This window comes from Palaemon carinicauda, chromosome 33 (assembly GCF_036898095.1).
Source record: "Palaemon carinicauda isolate YSFRI2023 chromosome 33, ASM3689809v2, whole genome shotgun sequence".
NCBI lineage: Eukaryota > Metazoa > Arthropoda > Malacostraca > Decapoda > Palaemonidae > Palaemon > Palaemon carinicauda.
In genome coordinates, this window is record NC_090757.1 from 26,145,658 (window position 1) to 26,153,157 (window position 7,500).

The following is a 7,500-nucleotide window of genomic DNA, read 5'->3' on the forward strand; positions in this document are numbered from 1 at the left end:
TGATGACTCAGCAGACACACTCATAGGCTACCCCAGACCCCCCCCCCTCCACTCCTTAGCTCACAAGGATGGTGAGGTTGCAGTGATGAAAGGAACTAACGAGTTTGAGCAAGACTCGAACCCCAATCGGGCGTTCACCAGTCAGGGACGTTACCAAATCGGCCAAGCAAATAATAACTGAAACGTATCTGCATTAATTTCGTTTTTAAAGGCTGAAACGGGAATTCCCGAAAAGTTTAGAGTGATTTTTTTTCAGTTTTGTCAAAATATCTTCAATACGTTTATTTAGGAGGACCTCTACAAACATTCCAGTGAAGGAAGTACAAAAACAATTTGCTTACAAGACAAGAATTCGCAAAATAAAGTACCCACTGGTGAAAGACGAAATGGTGTGTAAAAGAGAGAGAGAGAGAGAGAGAGAGAGAGAGAGAGAGAGAGAGAGAGAGAGAGAGACGCAGCTCTTTTAGTATAATAGTTGCAGTAATAAATTTTAAATATCTTAAAATGAGACCTTCGAATTAGTCCTGTCAAGATAAGCAGAAGGAGAGAATTTAAAGTAGACGTAAAAGAATGATTTCTGGAGTAGATGAAGAGAAGGGAGATTTATCCCTCCCCGTTATAATTCCACCAGAACAAATGATCTTGGTATGTCAAAATAACCTGTTTAGGTTTTTATACTATACCTTGATATCAAAATAAGGGTATTAACCGTTTTTGTAGTTAATATGTTTGTGGTCTTTTCACAAAGATAAAACAGCTAGATATATGTTATTTTCAAACGCTTTTGGCGTTAACTTTGGATATTCATAGTTTAAAAGACTGTCCTGTGTAGTTCCCGAACAGCGAATTATAATGATATCAAATTGGCACCTTCCAAGCAAAGTATAAAGCCCATAATCTACTAACGTTATATTTCAGTTAACCGAGAAAAATATATGAAATAAACGTCGGATGTTTTTACAAGATGAAATCTAGTGACAAATGACTTGGTTGATTAATTTTCTTTTCATCCGTAAGGAGGGTTTCGCGGCTTTTTGGGGCTTCGCACTTTAAAGCACGACTTCATTTATCTTGTTTTTTATTTTTTTCTTTCCTTTTCTTTTTTTCTTGTGAAACTTTATGTGAAATTATTAATTAACAAAATTTTCTTTAGCACAAAATTTGCTTTCCTAATCTTACTGATTTTATTTTGCTTACTATGTTAATCAATACATCCTTTGTATAATCAGCGTAATTTTCATGAAAGACATAAGTTTATGGATGAAATAGGTGTCAGCCGAAAATGGTATATGAAAAAACACGGTTGAAGTTTAATTTCCTTACTTTTGATTAAGAACTCTCCGGAAATAGTATGCTTCATGTGCACATCGGCATATAATGGAACATGGTGTTCAAATGATCCAATCACGGTGTCACTTTCATGTGTGGAAATATATGCAGTGATGTTTCAGCTTTTAGTGTCAATTACCTCCACCAAAACGGGTGCTTTTGTAATAGTCGATGTTTTTGACATCATTTTGTCAGCGTTGACCTCCAGCATTTCACTTAGTCTCGGTGACTGCAATCGTAAGAGGCAGCCAACCGTAATGAATGTTAATTTTAGTTATCAATTCTGTTATTAACTCTGCAAAGCTTGTTTTGACTTCCATACTTTTGTAATTACCATCCAATTAGAGTGTGAAATATGACTTTTGCTCTATGTGTTATTTGGGGACACGTATACCTCAATTACGAGGACAGTTATTATGAAGGGTGGGCTCATTCTCTGTCACGCAGTCCTATGCTGCCTTTATTAATAAGTTTATTACAAGTTTTTAATGCCCTTTCATGACTTGATCACCTTAATTAACTGTGTGTGTACCTGTGTTAATGTTTTCTTATTTGATTATAGTTAAATCTACTTTTTATAGAATAGGCTTTAAACGTGCGTGTATATATGCAGTATATATATATATATATATATATATATATATATATATATATATATATATATATATATATATATATATATATATATATATGTGTGTGTGTGTGTGTGTGTGTGTGTGTGTGTATATATATATATATATGTATGTATGTATATATATTATAAGTTTTTGGGACAGCTTCTCTCTAATATAATTGACATTAAAGTCGACGCCACTGAGGCAATCGCCTAAAGGGAGAAAAATGATATGTATATATATATATATATATATATATATATATATATATATATATATATATATATATATGTGTGTATATATATATATATATATATATATATATATATATATATATATATATATTTATATATATATATATATATATATATATATATATATATATATATATATATATATGTGTGTGTGTGTGTGTGTGTGTGTATATACACATATACATTTGCAGAAGAACCATAGGGAAAATGAAAAAAGGGAAATATACGATTAAGTCCTGAAGAAGTATCACGAAACTAGTCAGGACTTAATCGTATAATTTTCCCTGTGGTTCTTCTGCATCTGAGCATCGCGTTTTCCTGTGATTTTTTACGCGCACACACATACACACACACACACACACACACACACATATATATATATATATATATATATATATATATATATATATATATATATATATATATATATATATATATATATATATATATATATATATATATATATATATATATATATATATATATATATATATATATATATATATATATATATATATATATATATATATATATATATATATATATATATATATATATATATATACTGTGTGTTTGTGGGTCTGAATTATTTGCATTTTACTTTTGCATAAATCAGGCTCATTTTTTTTTTTCAATGTTTTGGGCAGTGTGCTTTGATAGTGGGCATGCCTTTCCTAGACCTGTTAGTGAGGCGAAATATATTGCATTAAGGTTAGTACCTCGGGTAGATAGCCACCCTAAAAGCTAATGGTGAAATCCTGATTATCTACATTGCTTAATCCTAATAACTTTGAAACATGAAATTTATGTAAAAGTAAAAAGGATGGTAGAATGGAGCCGTGTCTCAAAGTATGACGATGAGAAATGTATCACATTATGACTTATTTGGGTACGTTTTCTGAAAAACAATATATGCAGATTAGCTAGTAATTGATATGAAACGATTGTATATTAACTGATTCGTTTGTCTTGTAGAAATACATTTAATCTATGCCCATAATTCTGCGGTTTACCAAAATGTTAGCCTTGGGTTAAATTTTAGGAAGGATTTCCATGTAAATTGGGTTTAGAAATTTATTCTTTTGGGGAGTGGAGGGGTGTTGGGAGGTTTATAATCTTTTATCGCTCTTGTTTTTCATATAGATGTTATGTTTGTCTTTTAATTCGATTCCCTAGCCGATGCAAAGATTTTAATTCAAGTCGCGCAGATGTTGATGGTGGGGAGAGATCACGTTAATAATCTTGATCGTATAGTGTCTTTTGTAATTAACGCGATCATCTCATCCTGTCTCAGAGTGAATCTAATGTGTAAACAACTAATGACATGAATATTTCGATGATATAACATATTGCTTTGAAATTTCATTTCAAATTATGACAAGTTTTTATGAATATTATAAAAATGTATTCTATGGAAAGGATTCAATTTTATGACAAGTTTTTATGAATATTATAAAAATGTATTCTATGGAAAGGGTTCAATTTTATTTGTGTTCAGGTATGTGCACGTTCTCTTCCTTACCAGGTCAAGTCCCTAATATTCCTTTATTCATTAGTATTTTTTCTTTGGGAACAAAATTACAGATCAAATTAGAAACTAGATTTTATTTTATCAATGGGTAATCTAATTTCCTAAATGGAGTCTGCCATTCATTAGCCTTTTTTCTTGCCAAGTTCTTTGCATTAGGCTACTCATGATTTCACGAAATTAGATTCGAAGAGTTTTTTGTAAAAGATTTCCTCTTGTGCTTTTTGCGCATTTCAAAATGAGATTAAGTAACCTGATTTAGTTTCCCCTTTCAGTCAACATTTTGATTGCAGAGCTGCTATGAGGTAGTGTGTATGGAGGGTCACATTTAGTGAAAGAGAATGTATTGGTTTGTTAAATTGAAGTTTATTCCCCTTATCCCAATGACTAAAGTTCATGTGAATATAATATCCCTTTCCCCTTTACATTTTTTCTAAAGACAATTCATCGAACGATGTTAAATGTCTCTGCGGTGCAGTTTGGCTAGAGCTTCTATATAAATAAGTATAATGTTCTCATGAGCTCAAAGAGGGAGATCTCCGCCTTTAAGTAACTCTCCAACTTTCTCCTCCATATTGTGAAGTCTTGCATGTGTTACTGTAGATTACTATGCTCGTGGCATGACGTGAGCTCTTACCTCTAGGCATCCCATATGAGGGGTAAGAATGGGCAGGATGAACAGGTGATGAGTATGGGAATGATGATGATGATAATGAGATGGATATAACCAAGGTCTATAGGATTTAAGGTCTACACATCTTTGGTCTGTTATGGAGCGCTGTCTGCTTAGGGTTAGTCTGTGATGCCAAGTAAACAATAGCACCACAACAACCCATTTAAACGAGGAAATATACACTATTAACGAAGCAAAATATTATAGATTGAGGATATAGTAAATATATCTATTTTTATAACTTTGTTCAATGATAAGATATCCATTACGTTTTATGTAATTTAACCTATATTTATCTGAATTTGACAAACACATGTTTGAATGAGGTCTGATAGATTCTCATCCCACTTGGTGATAATATTTCAAGAGGGAAAATCCTTTCCCGAAAATGTGTTCGAATTTCATGCTAAATGCAGTTTATATGTACATATTCTATTCAAAATTTTTTGAAGTTACATACGAAGTGCATCCATCAATTATAGAACGGGAAAGTGCAAAGTTCATTGTGGCCGTTGCTATACGAGTTCCGATGAATATAACTATTTGATGTCTATAGTCGTATCAAGATTGATTATATATTAATCGTAAAGCTAATTGAAGTTTAATATCACAGCTATAGTCTTAGAAACACGTAAATTATATAGCAGAGAGAGAGAGAGAGAGAGAGAGAGAGAGAGAGAGAGAGAGAGAGAGAGAGAGAGAGAGAGAGAGAGAGAGAGAGACTTAAACCTTTTCTGTCCTTTACGGTTAAGAGATATTTTTTACCTTTTCCGAGTATACTGCATAAGGGATATCTTGGCCGACCTTCTACAAAAGGGAAAGGCTCAAAATCTAGGGAATCACGAAGAGTTGTCTTTAATTAGCCCAGAGGTTGAGAAACTGAATAAGAAACGAAAGTAATTTATCTCCATCACTCCTTAAAGTTGGGAAATACAAACTATATCGTAGAAACAATAATGTAATAAAATGAAAAACATAGAAGAAAAAAGCATAATAACCAACTGTAATATTCGAGTACCACCATTATTTTAACACAATCTTAATGCTCGGTTCATTTTTAATTACAGTATTGGGTGGTATCTAAAAAGCAATTACTTGCAAGAATAGCAATCTGCGTCATTAACAGCAAACGATTTGCTATGACCTCAGGTACGTGATTAAAAGTATATATGAAATTATAACGTTAACTAATTTTACATTTAATTAGATATCTAAATAATTTGGTATCTTTATTTTACTATTTTCATTTTAAAAAGTTCTAATACCAACGGTACATAAAGAATCAAACCAGGCTTTGAATATGAAAAAATAAAGTTTATGTGAATAACAAATTAACCACTCAATTGGATGTTCATAAAATTCAACTGCATATGACAAGCGCAATATATTAAAAAATGTTAACGATTTTTAACATACGAGATACAATGTACGTAGATAATAGAAAATTCTAATGTATATCTATTATCCTAAAATGGTTTGTCCTGTAATCTTGTATATGCAGACGTCACGAATTTCTAGTGACATTGGCATCGTAATCTACGCCCGGTTACACCTTGTATTCTATTGACCTTGTATATAACCGACTGGATTTGCGGTGTCTGGAGATAAAGTCTATGGGTGACGGCTGCCACATTTCACTTAAACTCATTCCTAGTGTTCGGTCCTCCAAAATCTTGAAAATTTCCAGTTTATTCTTCTTCGGAGTATACTGTTATATATATATATATATATATATATATATATATATATATATATATATATATATATATATATATATATATATATATATATATATATATATATATATACATATATATATATATATATATATATATACACACACATATATATATATATATATATATATATATATATATATATATATATATATATATATATATATATATATACATACACACATATATATACCTATAAAAAAACACACACATTTTATATATATATATATATGTATATATGTATATATATATATATATATATATATATATATATATATATATATATATGTATATATGTATATATATATATATATATATATATATATATATATATATATATATATATATATATATATTATAGTTCTGTTAGGGGAGTCATTTCCTTACGTCTGTTTCCTTAGCTTTATCGGTGCTAGATGTAAATAGTATGCTGCGGACCCAGAAGTGACACCAGTCTTTGAAAATCAAGAGTATCGTTCAACCTAAATCTTAACTCCTAATTTGTCATATTTTACGCAAGTAAATAAGATGATGTCCTTTCTGCACTTTTTGGAGAATTTATAATGCTACTCCATTAGGTATGTGTGCTTTAGACCTTCTGAGTTCTGCCTAATTTCATAACGCCCGTATTACCTAATTCTTTTCAACATCCCAGGGCAAACCTTTTAAATAGAACGTTGCAGGTAATCATCTGCTTCTTAATTTGCATTTTTGCTATCACAAAGCCCTGTAGCCTGTGATATCAATTATAAAATTTTCACTGCTGTATAAAAATCCCAAGATTGTGGTTAGGAAGCTCTTAGGATTATCCTTGATTTTAGTGGTGCCTTTGACCATGATTTTAAACCTAAACTTGATGAAGGTGAAACTTTTCTAAGTACCATTATTGAATTTTTAAGTAATATGCTGTAAAGAGTAGTTGTTATTTGCGCCATAGAAACTATATGAATGTTATATGTGGTGTTCGTCAGGGTAGTGTTCTCTGACCATTACTTACCATACTACGGTATAGATGCGCATGTCCTTTGGCCTAGAAAACAAGCTCGTTGCATATGCAGATGATGCTACTCGCTTTACATCAATTCCATCTCCTGAATCTATATTCAGGGTACCTGAATAACTCAATAGAGATCTGGCTAAAATTATGGCATAGGGGATTAGGTTGAACTCTTACAAATACATAATATGGCGATAAGTAAGTTCAGAAAAGTAGCTCTTAACATCCATGTTTTGTCATTCACAATGTGCAGTACATAAACCTTATTGAGAAAGTCTTTTAAGGAAATATTTTCATTCTTTCAATCTGCCAGATTTTGAATAATTGTCTCCTATCTGGTTTTCAGCTGCTGACTCTCGTCGTAATTTG